This window comes from Sceloporus occidentalis, unplaced genomic scaffold, assembly GCF_023333645.1.
Source record: "Sceloporus occidentalis isolate IW3139 unplaced genomic scaffold, rSceOcc1.0.p SCAF_26, whole genome shotgun sequence".
NCBI lineage: Eukaryota > Metazoa > Chordata > Lepidosauria > Squamata > Phrynosomatidae > Sceloporus > Sceloporus occidentalis.
The window spans coordinates 6,715,127-6,740,105 of record NW_028317006.1 but is presented as its reverse complement, the minus strand read 5'-3'; positions in this window follow the sequence as shown (position 1 = coordinate 6,740,105).

The window sequence follows — 24,979 nt, the reverse complement described above, 5'->3', positions numbered from 1 at the left end:
CTCATTCATTATCTACACTCATCTCAGCGCCTGTTCAATTAGGTTAACGTTGCAGAAGTAGAGATTGCAGAGAAAGACTATAAAGAAAACAGGAAAAAAATATGAAACACGTTTCTCTGCAAGTAGTAAGACATAGTTAAAGCATCAGATTATATTTTGCACTTATTTCCTTTATTAAGATAAGTGTACCATTTATCAGTTGTTCTTTTAGTCTATATGCATTGAGCTACAACTGCGATCATGCTAACCTTACTGCAATTGTACCTCCAATAACAAACACCAATATGCTGGTGAAAAGTCACCCATGTTATTATATTGACTTGATGCTCCTTTTTTAAGTTATTCTGATTTAGCTTTTCCTGCTTTGACATCCACCCTGGAGGACATGCATGGTACTTTGTACAGAATTTCCCTAATTTGCCATGATTCTTCAGTTTGTGGCATAATCTGCGTATTGTTGTATGTTAACGTGGAAGGACTAGCATGGAGTATTATGTGGGGAGGGATTGTTCGACTAAAAAATTGTATTAAGGAAGGCCAATTTCTCCTGCAAGAGTTGAGTTCTCTCCTCATAACACACGGTGGAATTTTTTAGCTAATGTGTATTATAAGAAAACATTCGATTCTTTGATAGCATTGAATGTTGCACCAAAATAAGTTGGTGGCTTCCAATTTCAGAAAAAAAGAAAAAAAACCTGTTGTGATTTAAAGAGGGTTAATTATCAGAAGCCTTTTCTGAATGTTCTACTAGCAGTTCCACATATAGCCACCAGGGTGTCTAGAGTAACACTGACTTTAGAAATCATTTATACACTGACTGTATCCTTTCTGTGCTTCTTTAATGCAGTCCATTTTGGCCAATATGCACTGGACAGGATGTGTGCATTGAGCATTGTTGCCCTTGGTATCATTAGCCAGATACTTTGGGACACTATATTATTAAGACCCTAAGTTAAAGGATGCCAACTAAGCATGACTTCCTATGCAGATACTGCTGATACGTAATACAACTGATATATCCTAAAAGGATTATACAAGAAATGTTGATAAGTTTCCTTTATGCTCAGCTACTAGCTTTATAAGAAACAAATCTCTTTCCCTCTTTAGTAGCATTTTCTTGAAATTTGTGTATGTAGCAGCTACAAAACATGCAGTACTCAGCATAAGAGGTAGAAATCAGTTTAATCAGGGAAATGATAAATAGCCTTGCATTAATACAAAGATATCTAGTACTCTGTATCGGCTGACAATTCCTAGATGACCAATTTATATTTCAGTGAATAGGTAAGCAGACCTGATTCCACTTATTTGGAGTACACAATTGCAAAATTCTAAAACAAGAAAAAAAGAATTTACAATTATTTGTTTTAAAGGTACAGCGAGGCAAAATAGCTTGGCTTACTGATGCCATACATTCACATAATTGTGCAGTGTCTCAGTTTCACTATACTGGGGGTACTCCCGCAGGGAGCATCTCTAGGTGTACTGTGTATGGAGCACTATGTGCATTTATAATTTATAATAATGGGGCCCAATGCTCTAGAGCAAACTGGGTGTTAAAACAAACAGCAGAATTAAAAACTTAAAATTTACATTGTGTGTCGTTTTACTATAGCATAATAATAAAAGCTATATTTTAAAGGAACAATAACCCAAACACAATGTTTCTCAAACTAGGTTTTAATACCTAAAACAGTTTTACTAGTAAATAGGCAATATTTACTAGTGCCACTGTGCCCCCCTGATATGCCTTATACCCCCTATATGCCAATGATACGCCACTGTGCCCCCTGATATGCCTTACACCCCATATATACTACTCCACCCTCAGATATTTCACTGTGCCCCCTGATATGCCTTATACCCTCTGATATGTCACTCCCCCCAGACATGCCACTTTACCCCCTGATATGCCTTATACCCCCCTATATGCCACTCTGCCCCCCTCTGCCAACATTTTCGCTGAAGCTTCTATGGCTGAGCATCGGAAAGGCCGTGTGATGCTGTTGCTCCATCATAGAAGCCCCAGCGGAAGTGGAGGGCAGTAGCAGAGGTTTTCTGCGTGCATCGCACAGACGTTCACCAGCTGCCAAAGAGGAGGATCCAGGTCCCGTGCAGCGCTGTGGAGGATACTCCTCTTTGAAGTACCAGGGCTGCCCTGTTATCGTCAGTATGACACTGGTCCTTGGTCTCATCTTAGGTCCATGATAGTCAACTGCCTGTCCCATTCATGTTTACATTCCCTATACCAATACTGGTGTAATAATGTTGCACTAATCTACTACCCTCTCATTACAAAAAAAAGGCAAAAAAAAAAAAAGCAAAAATGCCATTTTAGCCCCTGCATTTTCTACTGTGTTATCCATCAGATGTATGAAAATATGAAGCACTAACTACTTACATTATTTAATGCTGCTTCAATGTATACCAGTGTATGGCTTGATTTATGGCATCAACGTTGATTAGTTTTAGATTTTAAACACTGTACCACCACATTAAAACATTAAAACATCCTAAAATGCATAATTTATCACCAAATGTTAAAACAGCTAAATCAGCAACACAACTGACCTAACAATTATAATTATCTCTAGGAACAAGTTTCCTGTCTACTCCAAAGTATGGGGAAAATATGTTTCTTTTTTGTAAATGCATTAACTTTAAAAGGGTATCAAATCTAGAACATTACTAGAGAATACATTTTGTAGCATACATGTTTTAATTCAATTATAATTTAGTAAATAATTTAATAATCTTTAAATTATCTTTTTATAATGTGCAGATCAAAGAGACCTGACCTTTTCTGTAGCTAAAGCTGGAAGACAGTACTGCCAGGTGAACTGTGTATGTGCACATGTTAAATACAGGTATTTGGGGCATTGATTTCCCCCCTAGTGGCAGGATCCAGGACTGAACCCTACTAGCATTTGTCTACAGCTTTGCTGTTAGATCTGGAACTCAGATGCTGGGGAGGTGTACACCTATAGAGCATTAAACTACCAGAGGGGTCAATAGACGATACAGATTTTTCAGGTAGCAGATCATAACGTAGTGACAATCCTAAACAAGGATAATCAACAAACAATGCAAACCCAGCCTAAGGTCAGGGGCAGGCAGCAAAGGGTCACACATGACAAATAGGTCAATAATCTAGGAGAATCAGAGGATAACAAAAGAAGGTAGGTTAGAAGCAGAGGTACATGAGATTAATCACAGGAAAACCAGGGTTGCAGGTGAGCACTTTTTGGTCACACTTGGTCATATTTATGGAGTGTTTGGACACCATTGCACATGACGTTGCTAATGATGCACCCCCATTGATTCTTACCATGAACTGCTGCACTTAGTAACATGCCGAAATGGTTGATTAAACATTATACATATCATACAATGTAGCAATGTTGGCATTTTACGTATGCAACAATGTAGGCAAACATTTTCAGAAATCGGTAATGTGCATAAACATTCTAAGTTACTTTAAAATATTCTTCATATGGCTAGACAGCTACTTTTAAAAAATATACTAAGATTGCGGGAAATAAATTAACATCAGTTCAAATTCTACCAATATTCCCAGCTAGGACAGAGTGTTTTTTTCCCCTTTTTTACTGTTAACTTTGAACTTGCTTGTCTAATAGGTAGGGTTCCATTCTTCGTTGTAGATGGATAGTAAAGCTGCAAAATATATTGTGTGCACAATCCAAGACAAATTTTATCCATTTGTTTCTTTTCATAAGCTTCAAGTGACATGTTTAATTAGTATTTTAGGTTGGTGCCTACACCGGAGAGGAAGGGTGCAGAGAAGATCACAACAATACTTTAAGTAAATGCACTGAATAAACACATTTTTAGACAGAAACAGGGCATGTGCAAGAGTGCAGGAGTCTCTAACCACACCACTATCAGAGTTTGCTATTTATTAAAAATAATATCAACCTAAACTTATAGTATAATTTTCCACCTAGAGTGAATTAAGATGTTACATTTTGAAAAATAAGTAAATGACTTTGAGGATCAAATATATTTGATGTTTTTCAGAATGCCTGCCTTTACTGTAATCAATTATTTTATTTATTGTGGAGATCTGTGTTCCTGCTTGTGTTTGATCATCTGACATGGTAAAAGATATTTGAAGAGATCTTTCTCCATTATTCACTCTGGTTGCCGGAGGGCAACAGAAAATGATGCGAGGAGCCTAGGCTGGCCTGCTAATAACGTGTGTAGGGTATAGAGAACATATATTGTCTCTCAATGAACGTAATTACATTTGTCCTGGCCTGTCAAGGAACACCCTAGTATTTTAAGTTATTTAGACTTGTATATTGACTCATAACTTTTTCCTTAGCCTATGAGTTCTAGAGGAGCATGTTTAGCCCTCTAGAGCAAGTGTCACCTACTACAAAGAACAGTTTTGGGGCAATGTTGTAAGAGTGGTGCAATCATCATAGCAACAAATGGTTTGTTCATGCTGATTGCGCCACTTTTGCCATGTTGAACTATATTAAATGCTCATGCAACAGTAAGTTTGACTGAAATGTCAGATGGTGAGGACATTTTTGTCATTTATATGAATAAGATGTGATAATGCAATAATTTCATCTAAAGAAGAACCCTCTGAGGTTCTGAAAGCTTATCTTCCTCTACATATTTTTCCATGTTGGACAAACAAAAGGTATGAAACTAGACTAGGGACTTTACATTACATGTTGCATTTCGTGTATAGAACAATCTAAAAAATAGCGTATATTTTGTTTATTTAGTATAAAAACTGTAAAATGTAAGATTGTTGAAAGCGGAAAAATCCACTTTAAGTATAAGTAGCTTTATCGTATGGCAGTACAACCCTATTCATAGTATATGAAGCAAAAAGAGACAAACTTAGATTTACCGAGTCCAACACATGCCCACTGACAGTTTTTAAGACATTACCACTATTGCTTTTTACACTGGACATTTACACGTGAGTGCGTTACTGACCATTTGACATGGCCATCATTAATATGGTCAATCCAAATATTCATGTGTATCTGACTGCACTGTTTTTATCTTTAGTGTGGAACATTTGGCAATGGGATTAATTTAAAGAAGCAACCATATGTTTCTTTACCCTTTAATCTCTTATGCAGTAGAGGGCACTGACCCTTGGTATCCCTTCAGTACCCACATTACTGAGTTTGACTTGTCCAAATTCTCCACCTCTCTTTCTGTTCTTTGTTTCTCTGGACATATCTCCTAATCCGCCCCCCACCTGCATGTTTCTCTCTGTTCCTACATTCATCTAAGGAACTATCTCTCCCTTTCTCCATACCTTATGCTTCTCTTCTCCCCACTCCTTCTAGATTGTAAATCTGCAAACAGGGCTCTCTTTACATAATGTATCAGTTTGTCTTAGTCTGTCAGTTCTAGTTTTATCACACCCCTTGAATTTATGTATTGTAAGAAGCTCTGCGTAAATTGTTGCCACTAATAAAATCTAATAATAATAAAAGCATACTACAAGGATGTACTAATGGTTCACACTAGATTAATCCCTTCAAGATTTTAATACACTATTTATCTGTGAGGTGTCACTGTTACTTTACTGTGTTGGTTGCAATGTAACATCAGAGACTACCAATGACAGAGCAGCAGCACAGTCTGACACATACAGGGCAATGACGATTCCAACATTTGAAACATAGTGAATGAATGTTCAGAAAACACTTTCATATAGACCTGCATGCATGCATCCAACAGAGATTTAAACAGAATGTCTCTAACATACAAACTAATGGCCAATAAATCTGAACTTACATTACTAATTCATTTGTAGATCTTTTCCCCTAATTAAATTATGTGACTTGCACATAAATGAGAAAAAAGTACGTAAGTACAGGCTGTCTAATGCACATCTGACTAGGATAACCAGATGTGTATGGGTTTAGGGGCCACTCCACTTATTGATGCTTTCCTCCCTATAAACTATTTATCCCTCCTAAATCCCTATTCGTCCTCAAGGTTTATGTGTTAGAAGCAGTAAAAATGGGCAAGCGTAAGGATCTGAGCGATTTTGACAAGGGACAAATTGTTTTGTCTAGATGACTGGGTCAGAACATCTCCAAAACGGCATCTCTTGTGGGGTATTCATGGTCTGCAGTGGTCAGTATCAAAAGTGGTCCATAAAAGGAAAAGCAGTGAACCAGCAACAGGATCATGGGTGGCCAAGACTCATTGATGCATGTAAGGCGCGAAGGCTGGCCCATATGCTTAAATCCAACAGACGAGCTGCTGTAGCTCAATTTGCCAAAAAAGTTAATGCTGGTTTTGATAGAAAGGTGTCGAAACACAAAGTGTTGCGTATAGGGTGCCCATGCTGACCCGTCCACTGCCGAAAGCGCCAACAATTGACACGTGAGCATAACATAGTAACATAGTTCATAAGGTTGAAAAAAGACCAAAGTCCATCAAGTTTAACCTATATTATCAGACACCAGCAAGTGTCTGTTTTAGCAGGGTAGAAGGAGCCCAGAATGCAGGACTACTGGAGGTAACCAGAATAGTCCAGAGGACACAGTAGAAAACTCAGGTAGAGGCAGTACTCAAAATAGCATAAACAGGTAACAGGCCAGGGTCAGGTCCAGGCAGCAAAGTAGCGAAAACAGGTCACAGGCAAGGGTCAGGTCCAGGCGGCGAAGTAGCGTAAACAGGTCACAGGCAAGGGTCAGGTCCAGGCGGCAGGGTAGCATAAACAGGTCACAGGCAAGGGTCAGGTAACAGATCAAATCAGGAAACAAATAGGTGAAGGAGCACAGTACAGGAGACGCTGTGTAGGGCACAGAGCGTCTCAGAATATCTGAGCGCCGACATAAGGGAGCTTGAGGGTTTTATTGAGATCCCAGACGTGGCGTCTGACGTCACGCCTGGATCTCCGCCCTCGGTTCCGCCCCCAACCATCTCTCTCCTGTGAGACGGCACCAGAGGTGCCGCCCCTCCAGGGGAAGCCTCTCTCCCCACTCCTCCCCCTCCCCCCTGCATACTGTGAGCAGGAGGAGAGGAACTTAGGGCGGCGTGCTGGAGCGCCGCCCCCTCCGTGGGGACCAGAGCCGCGTCGCCGGCGTGTCCCCCAGCTCCCCGCGTGGACGCGGGGAGTGAAGAACAGATTGCCCGAGCCGGCGACAGGGACCGGGAGCCTGTCACGAGCAGACGCGGTCTGCCACGGGAGGTAAGTCCCGGACCTTGAATGGCACGTACCGTACGCCGGGCGGTACGTGCCTTACATATATACATATTGTGTCCCTACTGTGTTGATCCAGAGGAAGGCAAAAAAACCCTTATGAAGCAGATGCCAATTGCCCCATACCAGGGGGAGAATTCCTTCCCGACTCCAAATATGGCAATCAGAATAAATCCCTGGATCAACGTTCTGTCCCTATTAATCTAATATCCATAACTTGTAATATTATTGCTTTCAAGAAACACGTCCAGGCTCCTTTTGAACTCTTTTATTGAGTTTACCATTACCACTTCCTCTGGCAGAGAGTTCCATAATCTTACCACTCTTACTGTAAAGAACCCCCGTCTGTGCTGGTGTAGAAACCTTCTTTCCTCCAACCGTAGAGGATGTCCCCTTGTTATAGATACAGTCCTGGGTATAAATAGGTCCTGGGAGCATAAGAACTGGACCACAGAGCAATGGAAGAGGATGGTCTTGTCTGATGAATCACGTTTTCTGTTACATCACATGGATGTCCGGGTGCGCGTGTGCCGCTTACCTGGAGAACACATGGCACCAGGATGCATCCATTGAGGCCCCACCTCGCAACTTACAGGACCTAAGGGATCTACTGCTAACGTCCTAGTGCCAGATACCACAGCACACCTTCAGAGGTCCATGCCTAAATGTGTCAGGGCTGTTTTGGAGGCAAAAGGGGGACCTACACAATATCAGACAGGTGGTCATAATGTTGTGGCTGATTGGTGTATAAAAGGTACGTCATCCTATTTATTTTATTAAACTCCTAAATAATATATAATAGGGATAATGTTAGAAAAATTAATTGAGTTTATGAGCAAAGTTGTCCTGTTATGTAATTGAAAAAATCTAGCCAACCTACATTTCACTGAATCTACATAGGGCTTTTTATACTTAGGCAAAGATATTTACATTGTTTTTAAATATTAGGAAAAATCGATTATGTATGTGAAATAAGTAATGACTGATTTTGAAATCATAACAAAGTCTGAGTTTGAACAATAGTTTTCTGTTCTATTTTCTCCACTGCATTTCCCTTCAGCTCTGACAGTAGAAATATGCATGCTGGTCCAAAGGAGCAACAGGCACAAGGTTAATACTCCTTCAAACAAAACTCATTTGGTAGGGAATGAGTATTAGACACATTGCTCATTAGGAATAGCCTTGGGCAGAAGGAACTATATCTGTCAGATCTGCAGGTCACCCAGTCATGCTTGTGATAAAACCATGATTCAATGAGTCACTGTTCCTGCCAATAAACAAGCAAAGTGCAGGTGTACAACGTAGGTGGCCACGTACACGAAAATGTTTTTAAATAGACTGTCCATAGAACGTTTACCGATGCAGGCAATGTCTAATCGTGCTACTGTTGTGTGATAATTGAGTATAACCTAACAAAATACAATATGACTTTAAGTTGTGTTTTGGTGGAATAATTTCCCACCAAAACACAACTTAAGTCATATTGTGGTAAACAAACAAGTAACCCACACACAGGCCAATTATTATTTTGAGTCTTCCCACACTGTCTAGACTATTTGATACAAAAGCCTCAGCGTTTGTATAATTGCCCCCTTCTGCCTTTTTTCTTACCAGCGTAAAACCTCCTGTCAAGCGGCTTGTCTTCAGCAGTCTATGGCTGTACTGTATATGTTCATAAAATGCAATGATTTGTTCAACTTTAAGCTGTCATGTATTGGTTGGTGGGAAAACGATTAAAAACGCAACTGCTACACATTTTGTCTGTGTTGCTTTTTTATGTGTTTAAAGGGCCAGCAATTTTGGTGCTTATTTATGCTGATGCCTGTAGCAACTGCTGTTGTTAATTACAATGTCTGCCCATTATACCAAAATCCGTCTCTATTATGTTCCTTCTCACCAAGTCCCTCACACATAGTTCTTAATATCACTGTGACGCATGACATAATTTAATAGGCTGGGACCAACTGGGAGAGCATCAGTATTGTTTGTATAATACCAAAAAATCTTAATATGGAATTAACTGTTTTCACATTTATTTAAATAAACTACGGAAAAATTAGGTATTGAAAATGCAGGGTTTGTCCTTAAACACGACATGTTCAGTGGGGTCAAAAATGGCAGCATGAAATATGGGACTGGTATTCAATTATTTCCAGGGCTGGTTTAAATTCCCAGTCCATTCTTGCATCAGGAGGCCAGTCGCAGGTTGCCAACCTCTGCTAATAATGACCAGGCAATTAGAATTCTGATACATCTTATACTATGTAAGATTCTTCATACAATTATAATACAATGCACACAGGCATCTGCCATTTTCTAATCAGACTTGAAACAAGGTAAGAGAATGAGGGACAGCTGTAGAAGGGCATAGGAACTAGACTTGGGCACCAGGGGGCTCTTCGTGTTCTTCTTCGTGCTTGTCTTCGGGGGGAAAAAACCTTCGTATTCCGCGAATATTCGCCCGTTCCTGTCTTCTCTTCGGGCGAATATTCGCGGACATTCTTCGTGCTCGTTTAATCTTCGTTTCCTTCCCGGTTGCCTTGCAGGGGTTAATACGGGGTTAACAACACATCGGAGCAGCAGCAGCTGCCGTGAAGGAACGTGTGTGCAACTCTATTGGTCGTTTCGGCAGGGGGCTGGTCTGGCATCAACTAGTGAATTGCAGAACGCACTTCATTCGTTGATGGCAGGCCAGCCCCCTGCCGAAACGACCAATAGAGTTGCACACACGTACTGAGGTGTACTGTACACAAAATGACCTAGAGACAAATGCTCCAAGGAACTTGGCCTCCGTTTATCATACACAATCACACATCCATAGATGTTTAATAAAAGAATAGGGATTATTTTACATTTTTAAATTGATTTTGGACCACTTGTAATACATGCCTAACATTTGCTACCTATTTACAATGGCATACTTTGCAACAACCCAACTTTTACTGGACAGGACTGGAAAAAAGCAGGACTGTCCACCAAAATCTTGGGTGTGTTGGCAGGTATGCGGATGGAAAAATGTTGGACAAGAACTAAAAAATAGCTTAGGGTTAATGTACGGTTATGTTTAAGATTAGTAGCAGTGCACTGCTTTGGTTAAAGATGTATTATGTCTAAATAATAATTTAATTTTAATGGGTTTTAAAAAAAAATTAGGGGTTTATTTAAATGTATTTTAAAGTTAGATTTATTATTTAGTACTTTATTATATTTATTTAATGTTTATACTAGTGCTACCTACCGAGCTATAACTACCAACGTGTATTTGCATACCTAGTTTAGCTAAATTAGATGGGACAGGACTGGAAAAAAGCAGGACTGTCCCTGAAAAAGTTGGGTCTGTTGGCAGGTATGTGGATGGAAAAATGTTATAGTATGAAGTGTGAGTTATAGCGTTAATGCTAGTGAGTGTAGAAATGAAGGCCAGGACAAATAACAAGAGGAAAGGTCCTTGTGATTTTTGCCTTGTACGTGTATGTGTTATGTGTGTTATGTGTGTTGTCACTTGTCACTGTGTTATATGTGTTATGTGTGTTATGTGTTATGTCACTGTGTTATTTGGGTTATTGTGTGTGTTATGTTTGGTTGGTTGTGTATCAGAAGGAAAATAATGAAATGGAAATGGAAAAGGAAATGGGAAAGGCGAATGAGTGGGCAATTGGCGACCCACTCACCTGTTTCACCCCAGAGCAAAGCATCCAAACACTGTCAGTCCTAGACGTTTGGCAGCGGACTTCCAGAGCTCAGACACAAGGCCCTAGCGTAAGCTGGCCACTCCGGCGGAGGTAGCAGGCGTTGCCACACCGCAAACAGACGCAGCCAGGGGGGAGAAACTGCCCTTACCATTAGGGACATTTGAGGCATGACACTAGCCAGGAAGCGAACTGGCATCGAAGAGACGCTGGCACCACCACCAGCAGCAGCAGCAGAATTGGGAAAGGCGAATGAGTGGGCAATTGGCGACCCACTTACCTGTTTCACCCCAGGGCAAAGCACCCAAACACTGTCAGTCCTAGACGTTTGGCAGCGGACTTCCAGAGCTCAGACACAAGGCCCTAGCGTAAGCTGGCCACTCCGGCGGAGGTAGCAGGCGTTGCCACACCGCAAACAGACGCAGCCAGAGGGGAGAAACTGCCCTTACCACTAGGGACATTTTGGGCATGACTCTAGCCAGGAAGCGAACTGGCAGAGAAGAGATGCTGGCACCACCACCACCAGCAGCAGCATTGAAAAATGGGAAAGGCGAATGAGTGGGCAATTGGCGACCCACTCACCTGTTTCACCCCAGGGCAAAGCACCCAAACACTGTCAGTCCTAGACGTTTGGCAGCGGACTTCCAGAGCTCAGACACAAGGCCCTAGCGTAAGCTGGCCACTCCGGCGGAGGTAGCAGGCGTTGCCACACCGCAGACAGAGGCAGCCAGGGGGGAGAAACTGCCCTTACCATTAGGGACATTTGAGGCATGACACTAGCCAGGAAGCGAACTGGCATCGAAGAGACGCTGGCACCACCACCAGCAGCAGCAGCAGCAGAATTGGGAAAGGCGAATGAGTGGGCAATTGGCGACCCACTCACCTGTTTCACCCCAGGGCAAAGCACCCAAACACTGTCAGTCCTAGACGTTTGGCAGCAGACTTCCAGAGCTCAGACACTAGGCCCTAGCGTAAGCTGGCCACTCCGGCGGAGGTAGCAGGCGTTGCCACACCGCAAACAGACGCAGCCAGGGGGGAGAAACTGCCCTTACCATTAGGGACATTTAAGGCATGACACTAGCCAGGAAGCGAACTGGCAGAGAAGAGACGCTGGCACCACCACCAGCAGCAGCAGCAGCAGCAGAATTGGGTAAGGCGAATGAGTGGGCAATTGGCGACCCGCTCACCTGTTCCACCCCAGAGCAAAGCATCCAAACACTGTCAGTCCTAGACGTTTGGCAGCAGACTTCCAGAGCTCAGACACTAGGCCCTAGCGTAAGCTGGCTACATTGGCGGAGGTAGCAGGCGTTGCCACACCGCAGCAAGTGCAACCAGGGGGGGAGAAACTACCCTCTCCATTAGGGACATTTAAGGCATGACACTAGCCAGGAAGCGAACTGGCAGAGAAGAGACGCTGGCACCACCACCAGCAGCAGCAGCAGCAGCAGCATTGGAAAAGGCGAATGAGTGGGCAATTGACGACCCGCTCACCTGTTTCACCCCAGGGCAAAGCATCCAAAAACTGTCAGTCCTTGGCGTTTGGGAGCGGACTTCCAGAACTCAGACACAACGCCCTAGCGTAAGCTGGCTACATTGGCGGAGGTAGCAGGCGTTGCCACACCGCAGCAAGTGCAACCAGGGGGGAGAAACTACCCTTTCCATTAGGGACATTTAAGGCATGACACTGTAAGAAATTAAGGGTGCCTTTAAAATGGGACATTACATTTATTGCATAATGTTTTGGGGACGATTTGGGTTTCTATAAGGTGAGATATCTGGTTTTACAATGTAAGGTAATTTGCATAGTAATGCATTACAAAGGGTTTGGAACAAAGGCTCCAACAGAGGTGGGATACCCCACAGGGGGTCAGACAACTGAAGCCGATGTATATTAACATAACTGTGTGCATGTTTGCATAGACTACCTGTCTCCTCCATAATTGGGTCATACAGGAAATGTCTGAAAAGAGGGGTTGGGTGAACCACTTTCTGGGAGGTACAAGGAATTCTGGGATGACTAGTTAGGGGCTGCAGGAGAAAGAGCAGTCTGAGAAAAGGAGAGTCTGAGAGAAAGAAGAGTCGGAGAAAGAAGAGTAAGAGAGAAAGAAGAGGGAGAAAAGAGAGTCTGAGAAAGGAGAGCGCAGCAAACAGAAGTGTCCTGGGTCAGGAGACTCAGAACGAAGCTGCGCAAGATGGCGTTCGGGAGAAGCCTGTGAGCTGAGAGAGGTTTCCCAAGAATGTGCTTAAGTATCCCTTTTGTTTTGTATTATTATCAAATGTTTTCTGTATGTTATATGTTTTATAACCTGTAACAGTAGCCTAGTTCAATATCAATATACATTTTTCTATGCGCTTGTATTTGTGCTTTATTCGTCACACATTCCCTAAAAGAATAACCCTGTAAGAGGGTCATAATTTCTTACAACACTAGCCAGAAAGCGAACTGGCAGAGAAGAGACGCTGGCACCACCAGCAGCAGCAGCATTGGAAAAGGCGAATGAGTGGGCAATTGACGACCCGCTCACCTGTTTCACCCCAGGGCAAAGCATCCAAAGACTGTCAGTCCTTGGCGTTTGGGAGCAGACTTCCAGAACTCAGACACTAGGCCCTAGCGTAAATTGGCTACACCGGCGGAGGTAGCAGGCATTGCCACACCGCAGCAAGTGCAACCAGGGGGAGAAACTACCCTCTCCATTAGGGACATTTGAGGCATGATTTCAGCCAGGAAGCGAACTGGCAAAAGATGCTGGCACCACCACCAGCAGCACCGTTGGAAAAGGAAAAAGGTGAATGAGTGGGCAATTGACGACCCGCTCACCTGTTTCACCCCAGGGCAAAGCATGAAAGTCTGTCAGTCCATGGCGTTTGGGAGCGGACTTCCAGAACTCAGACACTAGGCCCTAGCGTAAATTGGCTACACCGGCGGAGGTAGCAGACGTTGCCACACCGCAAACACGTGCAACCAGGGGGAGAAACTACCTTAAACATTACAGATAAAAAAATTTAACTTTCCAAGCTAAGAGCTGGGTAACCCAACTTGGGCAGATTGAATTTAAGGAAGGCAATCTGCTCCATCAGATGAGGTGCCATGCGTGAGCGCTGTGGACTCAGTATGTTTCCAGTCATAGAAAACACGCGCTCACTTTGAACAGTGGTTGGCGGACATGATAGTAGCTGCTGCGCAACCCATGAGAGTGCAGGCCACACACTCTTCTTTTCATCCCAGTAGCTAAGAGGATCAACATTAGGCGCAGAAGGAACTTCACAGAGGTAAAGTTTGACCATTTCAGCAGCACTACTCTCCTTTCTGCTGCTAGCTCTGTCAGATGGTCCAACTATACTCCCAAGTGCCTCTTCCCAAAACGCAGCTGCTCCACTCAGCTGTGTTGTGCTGCTTGTGGCACTGCTGCTGATGCTGCTGCTAGGAGTAGCAGACCACATCATCTCTTCCTCCTCCTGCACCTCTCCCTCCTCGGACAGCATTCCCATTTTACGCTGCCAGTCACGCACCTTGTTGACCAATTGCTCCCGGTAGCTACTGAGAACATTAAATTTCAAAGCTAGCTTTCCCTTAATTCTTGGATCGCAAAGGCACGCTAGCATCATTTCGGGACTCTCTTCCATTCGTTTGCGAAGGTGTACTTTTAGCAGATCCTTCAGCTTCCTGACTATGGCTGCTATGTCAGGATGTAGAGTGCCACCTTGAACAGCCTCACGGTTTCCAAGGAACACATCCATCTTGCTGCCTAGATGGGAGAACACTGGGATTACCTGGGCCAGACTGGCAGTGTTTGAGCTTAAATTTTCTGTGGCATCCCTGAATGGTTTAAGGACTGCCACTAGCTGGGCGATCACTGTCCAATCCTCCCTATTCAATGGAGAGGTAATCCCAATATTGTGCTCTGAGGCAAGATTATGGATTGCCCTCTGCTACTCCAAAATCCTCTCGAGCATGTCTAACGTGGAGTTCCACCGTGTACTGACATCCTGACGTAGGCAGTGTACGGGAAGACCTGACCTCTCTTGCTCTTCCCTCAAAAGTTGGCTAGCCTTAACACTATGGTGAAAGTGCCCAGCGATCTTTCTGCAGCGGGACAGAACTACTGCTGCCACATTAGTTCCTTCTGACATTGCTGCCTTCACTACAAGATGGATGATGTGGGCTGCACAGCGCACACCAACAATATGACCATCTCGCAGCGCTTTCACCATATTGGCACCTCCGTCAGTTACCACAAAACCAACTTCAACATTGGTGCCTGCCTCTGCTCCCACCCAAAGGCTAAACATTTTCCTCATCGCATGCAGAATGTTTTGGGAAGTGTGCTTTTCATCCATCACTTCTGCATGGAGAAGGAAAGATCGGTAGCCTGCTGCAGCAGCTTCCTTAGACACACCGGGCTGCCACCAGTGTGCTGTCAAAGAAAGAAAGGCATGCTGGCCGCTAGGTGCACTCCACAAATCTGTAGTGAAATGAACAGACTGACCAGCAGCCTTGGAAAGCTCCTCTTTCACTGCTGCAACACAGGACCGATACAATGAGGGGACAATGTTCCTGCTGAAAGTGGAACGTGACGGAACTGTATATTGTGGAGCCACAGCCGCCATCAATTGTTTGAAAGGCTCCCCTTCGATCATAGAGAAGGATGCCCCTCCAACAGCAATGAACTGACCAATCAGTCGCGTTACTTTATTGGCCTGCTGTTTGGGCATTGACCTTTTGGATTGGAATGCCACAAATTGTTCCAGGGTGGGCTGGACATGCAGTGCTCCAACCTGCCTTGGTCTCTGGCTGCCAGCACTAGTTGCTGCTGCTGCTGCTGCTATTGGCTCAGAAGAAGAAGCTGTTGGGGTTTTTCCACGGCCACCAGCTATGCTGCCTGCACTAAGTTTTCCCTCTGCATCTTTCCCCAATAGCACAGCGTTGTGTTGAGTGCTGAGGTGATGCTTCATGCTACCACTGGTAAAATGGCCAGACACTTTCCCTCTGCTTATTAGCTTCCCACAATGTTTGCACTTTCCATAGCGCCCTTCTTCAACATTTTCAAAGTTCTCCCAAATTGGGGCGCGCATAGCCTTGGAGTGTGCCTTGGGTGCTGCTCCTACTGCTCGGGGTGGATGAACAGAGGCAGAACTAGTGGTGGTGGGACTGGTGGTAACAGTACTGGCCATAGTGGGACTGCTAATTGCTTTAGATTTGCTAGGTTTTGCTGCTGCTGCTGGTGGTGGTGGTGGTGGTGATGATCGTAGCGGAGAAGGTGGAGGCTCAGGGGAAAATTGTGCACTAGTCATTTGGACACTGCTCCCTGAGGAATCTGATTCCTGACCACTCATCTCCTCTACTTCCTCTGGCTCATAGTCTAGCTCTTCATTAGCCAGATCGAATGGAATTCCTGCTAGGCTGGAGCTAAGACTGATATCGTCGTGAGACTCGTGACTAGTAGTAGTGCGAGCAGGAAGAATAGACTCTGCACTTGGCCTCTCAGTCTCAGGCTCCTCTGCTACCTCGCTAGGTGGAGTTCCACTATGTGTAGCCCTCTCTCTAACTGTCTTTACAAAATTTTTGTAAGGACTTGGTGGCTTGCTAGAGGTACTAGGAGGACATGGCGTGGCGGTACCAGTGGGAACAGTAGGCGCAGCACTAGTGGTGGTAGAGGCGGTAGAGGTGGCGGTGGTGGTGGTGGTGGTTTTCCCTACAAAGGAATGAGATCGCTTTGGTTTGGGACCCCTCTGAGTCTTGCTGCTAATTTGGCTCTGCTTGGTACCTTGCATGCTGCTGGTGGATGGGGAAGATGCTGCTTGGGGCAAAAGGCACTTCTTTTTAGTCACTGGGCTGGTACTACTTGTGCTACCCTTTAACTTTGAACGTGCTTCTGGTGCTTTAGGCTTTCCGTAAAAAACCATAGAGCTTGTGGGCCTAGCCGCACTACTACTGCCTGCTTTTGGTGCCTTTCCTTTACTTGATGATCCTTCAAGCAATGCTTCCCCAAATGATAAGCGAGAGCTTGGCCTACTTGGCCGACTAGACTGACGCAAAGGCTGCATCTTAGAACTGGTGGTGGTGCTGGTGGTGGTGCTGGTGGTGGCGGTGGTAGATGGAGCTTGTCCCTCCTTAGTCCCAAAAGGAGGATCCATTTCAAATTTTGTGTTGTGTGTGTAGTGTAGTGTAGTGTTTAAAAAACTATAAAAAAAATAAAAAAAAAATAAAATAAAAAAAAAGGAAAAACGAATTAAAGACAAAAAATTAGAGGAAGTTCTCTTCAGTGCTACTGCTTAAAAAGTAAAACTATGCACTACTGCACTGTGCAATCTGCCAAAGTGCTAAAGTTATTTAAATTATTAACTCAAGATTAACTATTTAATAACTAGCAGTATTTTATTTTTAATTTGAATTTACACGGGCCTAAGAGCTTAGCCTACTACTATGCTAGCCTAAAGCTATATTTCCTTACTATAAGTCTACCTCTAGGCAGACGCTCTCAAACCCATTAAGCTAAAGTGAGGTTAAATCAGATTCAGTATATGATTTATTAATTAATATTAAGTTATATAATATTAATAGATTAGAAATAATTTACTTATATATTATGTATTATAGATAGAAGAATATAGATTATGAATTAGAATTTAGAATTAGAATTACTTATATTATAGATTATGAATTAGAATTTATATTGTTATATATTATTTATAATATATTATAGATTAAGATTAAAGAAGATTAGAATTATTTTAGTACTACAGCTAGTAGCTTGAAGCTTTGCTTAGTACAGCTCGTCACAGTCAATTTTTCTTGAAAAGAATTAGAAATAAAATAAAATGTCACAGCAAAACAGTTAGCTTCACTGCTGGCTGCACTCACTAGCCCAACAAGTTCACTTCACTGATGGACTGAGGTGAGCAAAACACTAAGGGTACTTTTAATAAAATTGAAATAAAATGTAAAATAAATGAGAAAATCTTTGCAAAACAGTTAACGTCACTGCTTGCTGATCAAAAAAAAACACAGCACTTATGCGGCTGCACTCACTAGCCCAACAAGTTCACTTCACTGATGGACTGAGGTGAGCAAAACAAATGAAATAAAATGAAAGATTAATTAAGAAAAATTGACTTGGTCTCTTGCTGTTGCTAAAACAAAGCACAAACTATAGAGCTGCAGCACCAGTACTAATAAGATTAGCTGAACTATACGCTAGTAGTAATTATTTAATATTATTACTTTTATTTATAGCTAATTTAATTAACTATTAAGACAAGAAAGAATTATAGAATTATTGATATTACTGATTTTAGATTAGACACTAGTAGATGTCTTGAATGTCTACAGTACACTCTACACTAGTATACTATTACTAACTATAACTGACAAATATATATATAATTTTATAATGAATTCAATTATTAATTATATTAATTAATATTACTGATTTTAAATTAGACACTAGTAGATGAATGTCTACAGTACACTCTACACTAGTATACTATAGAATATATATATATATATGACTGACAAATATATATATATATAATAATGAACTATTAAATTATAGATTCTATTAAATTATTATTTATAAATTCTATTTAATTTATTTAAGCAGGACAGGCAATAGGCACTAGTGCCAGCCCAGGGCAAGGGCACCCCAGTGCCACTGAGGCACTGGGTGCACTGTCAACTCAACAGCACTTACACTACAGTTGATGACAAATTAAATAAAAAAAATTAAATTAATCAAATTATTATTATTAATTATATTAAGTAGCACTGAAGTGAGGATGAAGTACACTGTGAGAAATGGCAGGCTAAGGCTTACCAGTCTCACACAGAACAGAACAATCTCTCTCTGTAACGCTCGGATGCAGCACAGCAGTGTTGCCAAAGCAGTCACAGCGAAAAATGAATGGATCTCTCAGGCAAGCTCTGGTCTTATAAAGGCGCCTTCAGAATTCAAAAAACAGCAGCACAGGCATTGGACGAGACCCTTAGCGTGACGTCACAAGAGTGAGCTGATTGGACAGACGAGATCAGCTCACTCCTGTTCTTCGTGGTTGTGAGTCTTCGTCTTCTCCTACGTTTTGCCGGCACTGTATTCTCTTCGGCGTGTCTTCGGAACGAACAAAAAAACGGCCTCTTCGTGCTCGTTTTCATGTTCGCCCGAAGACGAATGCGCAAGTCTAATAGGAACTATGAATAAATACAAGAGGGCTAGATTGGACCCTTCATGACAAAGCCCCTACATATACAGGCTCACAATGCATTGTTTTTAAATGGGGTTAACAATTACATCAGGATAAACTACTATGTTCTGAGTTTTGAAGACCATGGTGGAGATCTCCCTGCTGATACATGCAAGTGTAACGTCACTTAGACCCTGCTAGACTCTTCCCTTCCAGCAGGAGTCTGACCTACATCTGATGACCCCTCTGTTGGCTGATTGCACTTATACAGGGCTTTAAGCAGCCAATCAATGGAGCAAAATGGGACCACATAGAGGTTGTCAGCTGCAGGTTCTCCTAAAGGTAAATCGGCTGTAGGTGGTTTGGAGGCACAGCTCTAGTGCCCTGCACCTGTTTAAATGTATTCATTTTCAAGTGTGCGAAACACTCTGCATAGCCACTTGGCCTCACCTCTTTTGACTGATGTGCCATTCTTTGAATGACTGCTATACACAGAAGTGCAGCCTACCAGGAGTGCAGCCTACCAAACTTTGTGTGTGGAACAGAAGTACATTAAGCATCTGCTTATGGTCTGTGGAGGTGTTTGAATTATATGGTATTTATTAACCCCTTAAGGGCTTGAATTTTTGTGCCCTTCGTGACTGAAGTTGTTTTAACATCTCTGGGGTGCATGTGTTTCTCATTTAGTGTACCCACTCAAATTATCTATCATTATTGTGATGGCATCATTTTATTTACTATAGAAAATAATAAAATATGGTGAAAAGTTGAAAAAACTCACTTTCTTTTAACTTTTAATTTGAAAAAAAACTTTTACTCATCTAAAAAAGCTAACACATTTGGGACATTGTATTTTTTTTCATACACATTGTAATTCAGGTATGTATTTACAGCTCCTGGTATATGGCACTACCAAAAAAAAAACCAAATATGTGTTCAGCAACATGTTGAGTACAGTGATCCCACCCATGCTACGGTGTGGACACACATAAGAATGGGTTACTTTAGCTACATTGACCTTTTTGGACATAATTTCTCTTAACCGTAACTACTCTGCCACACATTGTTAAATATAGTATATTATTACTTTTAGATTTTAGTATCTTATAATAAGTGCAATACAATATATACGATACAATATATACAATACAGAGGAAACCAAGCAATCACTGAAGAAAAAGACAAAAGTCTATGGTTTCATGATTTACTATAAGAGAACTGACACACCAGTAGGACAGCAATTTAGAGGATAAAATCAGTTCTAAAATGAGACTTCTGAACAGGATTGTGTGTATTATTTAAAGGAGGAGCAGAGAAGACATTCTGCAGCTAGGTGCCACTAACCCCTGCTTCCTGACCATCTAAACAAAAAAAGATCCTGAAACACACACACTCATCTACCCATATTGTATTTGTATTTTTGGACCTAGGATGAGCATAGAAGGGTGTCAGCTAAGTTGAGCATGTGCAACTTACTGAAATGAAAGTTACAAGGTATGAAACATTCCTTCAATAATATCCACAGAGAAATAGGTGGAAAAAACGTTTTTCCAAACTTGCCAAGTTTAGTAACTCAAAATATATGTGTTACATGTTATTCTACATTTAATAAAATATATTTGAATCACAAACAACTGTTACAAATGTAGAAGAGGGCCCTGCTCTTACAAGCTTACAATCTAGTTGGTGGTTAAGGGTGAAGTGAAACAATAGGGGTAGATGTTGTTGGTCTTTCCGATGACTTGATTAGTATGTTGGCTGACTGTCTTAGCAAGAAATGCTGTATGCATCTTGAAAATAGTAGGTTTTCAGGGAGCTTTTGAAAGACATATATGAAGGAGAAAGTGATTATATACATTTTCCTTGGATTTGGAACCTTGAATTTTAAACCAAAACCATATTAATATTCACACCAAACCAATAGTTATACATCTAAATGACATTTAAAGGTTACACTTCCACCAGTTACTAGCGTGCTATCTGCTTCTAACACACACTTAAAAACAAAACCCCTCTATCTGCTTACTAAATGTATTAATCCCCAGTGGAAGAAAAATGGGGACAAATTGCATGAGGCAGGGGAACAAATAAGATGCCAAGATAAGGTCTATCTTCCAAACACAGTATCTGAACAGACACCCAAACAACACGAACAACTTTTGATTCATCCTGTTCAGCACACATGAACCTTGTGTGTCAACAAATAACTCTTTGCTCTTATGTATTCTGGTGTATGCACAACCTGGTAGCTGTGTACACAGATTATCTTGGTCACTGTTAGTAAACCAGTTACATTTTAAATAGATAACACACAGTCATTTAGGTTATGGAAGAATGTATTATACAATTTGGCATTACAGCATGGTAAATATGGAGATGTAACACCTTCATACAAATATTGATATCCTGTTTTCTTCAGAGATCGGTAAAGTAACAATGTTTGTTTCACTGATACAGAGGTCCTGAGCATCAAAGGGCCAGGCTGTCCTGTCCCCAGGCAGACGCAGACATTTCCGTGGAACTCTAAGCCTGGTTGCTGAAGGCAATTTACGCAAAATATTTTGTTATGTAAAAATGTTTTGGAACTTTTTATTAAAGATTTGTATGCAGTTTAGCTGGGTTATAGATCACTTTTGTGCCCTGCATTTGATACTATGATATTTTAGAAGTTATTTTAAGTTATTACTTGCCCCAGTGACTGAAAGTAGCTGCATAATGCTCCAGCTCTTCAAAGGCACAATCTTGTAACTAGGCTGGAGCTCTCAATCGGTTAGCACAGCCCTGTTTGCCCAGCCAGCAGCATCACTACAGGCAGATAACACAGGCGGAAAAAAACTATTGTAACACTTAATCCCCTAATCTGATCAATTGCCTGTGTATTCCCTGAGCTAATGGGATTTGGGGTTGGGTTCTGTGTACATTGATAATGTGCATCAATAGAATTAAGGCTCTATATAAGTCCTATGTGTTTTTAATAAAAATTGTTCTTGTTTTACTACACAAATTATGGTCTGACTGATCCTTGGGTAGCATGAGCTATCCGTACGGGAGTTTGACTGGAGACTCCTCAGCACAAAACAGGGGTACTCAGCCTTGGGTACTGTGACCCTGTAACTTTGGTGGCAGAAGTAGGCTGAATCCCACAATTTGAGTGAAATCCAAACCACCAACTCGGACCTAGACCACAGATACATAGAGTTTATCTATCATAATTGAAGATGAGAGACACCAAAATATTTTCTGGAGGCTTGTGGTTGGTCAACCAGTAGCAAAAAAAGGCCACCCTGATTGTGGAACACAGAGAGATGGACCAGCACCAGGATTTCCCAGCAGGAGAGGCTCGGACTGAGCGCTCTACAAAAGAACATTCATTGGCACTTATCCCTGTACCCATTAGGAGTTACACTGGAGCAAATGATGGCGGTAATTGAAATATGTCACTGGAAACAGAGCCAGAGAGGGTCAGTGTCCCCCAAAATATTGTACCAGGCTCTTCAGCCCTTCTGAGACCCCCGTACTTTCTCTGTGACCGTTGTCTCCTTTTCTGAAGCTCCACTTCTCCTCTTACCACGTCTTCTTTCTTTTGTCTCCTTTTTCATCTGCTTCTCCACGTTAGCTCTGTTAACCAGGCCTCCCAAAGCACTTCCTCAAAAGGGTGGCATTTCCATGTACATCCTCTTCTCCGATTGGAGGAGTGGGAGAAAGGCGGTCTGTGAGGCGTGCTGTGGCTGCGCCCTTTTGCTGAAATACTCCAAGAAGCCAGAATAACGAAAACAAGCATTTCTGCACCTCTCTCTTTCTCCACAAATCTGGCTTTTTTTGTTGTACTTCTGCAAAAGGGCAGAGTCGTGGTGCGCTCTACCGGGACAGCCTTTCCTGCACTTTTGAGGAAACACTCTAGGAGGCCTGGTTAACGAAAAGTTAAATTCTAAAAATTTTTATTTGGATTGAATAAAAAATCACATGCATTTCTAACAGCTTGAAACCAAGGGAATACATGTCTGTGAATTAACCAACATTTTTTTAAACAAAAAATACACATAAGGAAAAAATACATACACAACCACATTGTATCATACAAACTTAGTATTTGTGTTAAAAACACTAAACTACGCAACTTTTAACACAACTGTGTCTCCAGTGATTTTCGACAGCATTAACTGGCAGAGAACAATCAGAATATTAAAATAGAAATCTGCACTTTGTCTTTTATTTTATCAAGAAAGAAATCTGACTTGTATAATGTTCTGGCACCGCTTAACTGATATAATTAGATTAAATGAACAATCTTACTCTGTTCAATCGCACCAGATCATGTTGCATGAACTCTTTCTTTTCCACACATAAAGGCAGTAATCAAGCCTTTCAATCTGCATTTTAGATGTTGCTGGAGAAGATGGTCTGAAGGGATTTAAACACCTAGGAAGCTAATTTATTGTGAAGTATACATACAAAAATAGAAGCTTAACTAGGAGCCATATTTGAAAAAAAAGAGCTTTGCAGTAAGACAATTTTGGAACAGGAGCATGAAAATTGGGGAGACCTGAGTTTGTTAACACTTTCTGAAGTGATATTAATGACAGCATGAGCTGAATCCTATTAAACTTTAAAGTTCAAACACTGTAGTGGCATTTCAATTTCACCTTAACTTGTTTTGATGAACCCACTTAAACTGTAGCTTTCACCTAAAAAAAAAATAGCATCATGTATTTTTTGAAACATCATATATTTATATTGCCATAACTGTTTGCCCCACTGCCATGGTTTCAGATTTGTAGATCACTCCATGTTGGATAATTACTTTGTGATCTGTACCATGCTCATGGGTTCTTCTCTTGTTCATCGGTGATCCATAGACCACGATGGAGGCTTTATATTTTTAGAATCATATATTTTCTTCTGACATTTATGGCCCACTCTGTCTACATTGTATGCTGTTTTTTTTTTAAATGTTTCTGTTTAACGCCTACGTAGTTCCCCTAAAGGACGATTATTTGCAATCTGGGAGCACTATTTTTTTTCTGGAAATACCTACTTTACGGTAAAAATTCTAGATCCCAGAGGAATTGTGTGGAGTGTGTGGACGCTCCCACAGATGACAGTGATGACAGCTAATGGAATTTGCTCAAGAGTAATAGAACCTCTGTTTAGTGAAGAGTTGAAATTTACAGCAGGTAGCAAGTGTTTAACTATGGGCTAGAACTTCTTGAAGAACAAGTAAATAAATGATTTACATATACAAAATGTCATGACTAATAAAAAGCAATAATTCACCTGAACTTCAGCACATGCACAAAGGGGTTATAAAGAAATCATAGACGCACATACACAGAGAGAGCACTTTCAAGCATTCTGTGGTCTCATTCTTAAAGTATCAGTATACATATTGACTTGTGCTATGATTTGCTCATACTAGTTTTCTTTTTTGTAACCTTCAATATGGTTGTTTGCTTATTTGTTCTTTAGTGCCACCGACTTTGTAATGCTCTAAATATGTGACATGTATGCATTTGTGTTATATTTTATTTAACAAAATGTACAATGTAGAATGTGGGTCTAGGTGATTCAAGCTGTGTCAACGCAGAACTTTTACTTTCAATATTCAATTAGGCAATTACTGGCTCTTTAATAGCAGTGATGCCAGAATTCACATAATGCTAGAGGAGTTTGAAAGTCTTCTGCTTGCAGCCACACATTCACTTTTGCAGAAGTAATGTTACAAACATCACTGTGACAGCATGGATGTATTTTTTGTCTAGAAAGCTCTGCAGGCTGTGTTAGGCAGACATGCAGCTTTATGAGCAGAGAGGAGCTGACACAAATGGATTAAAAACAAGTGCTGTGGTTAGTGGGGGCTGCAATCAAAACGAGGAATAAATAAAGATAAACCATTAGACAT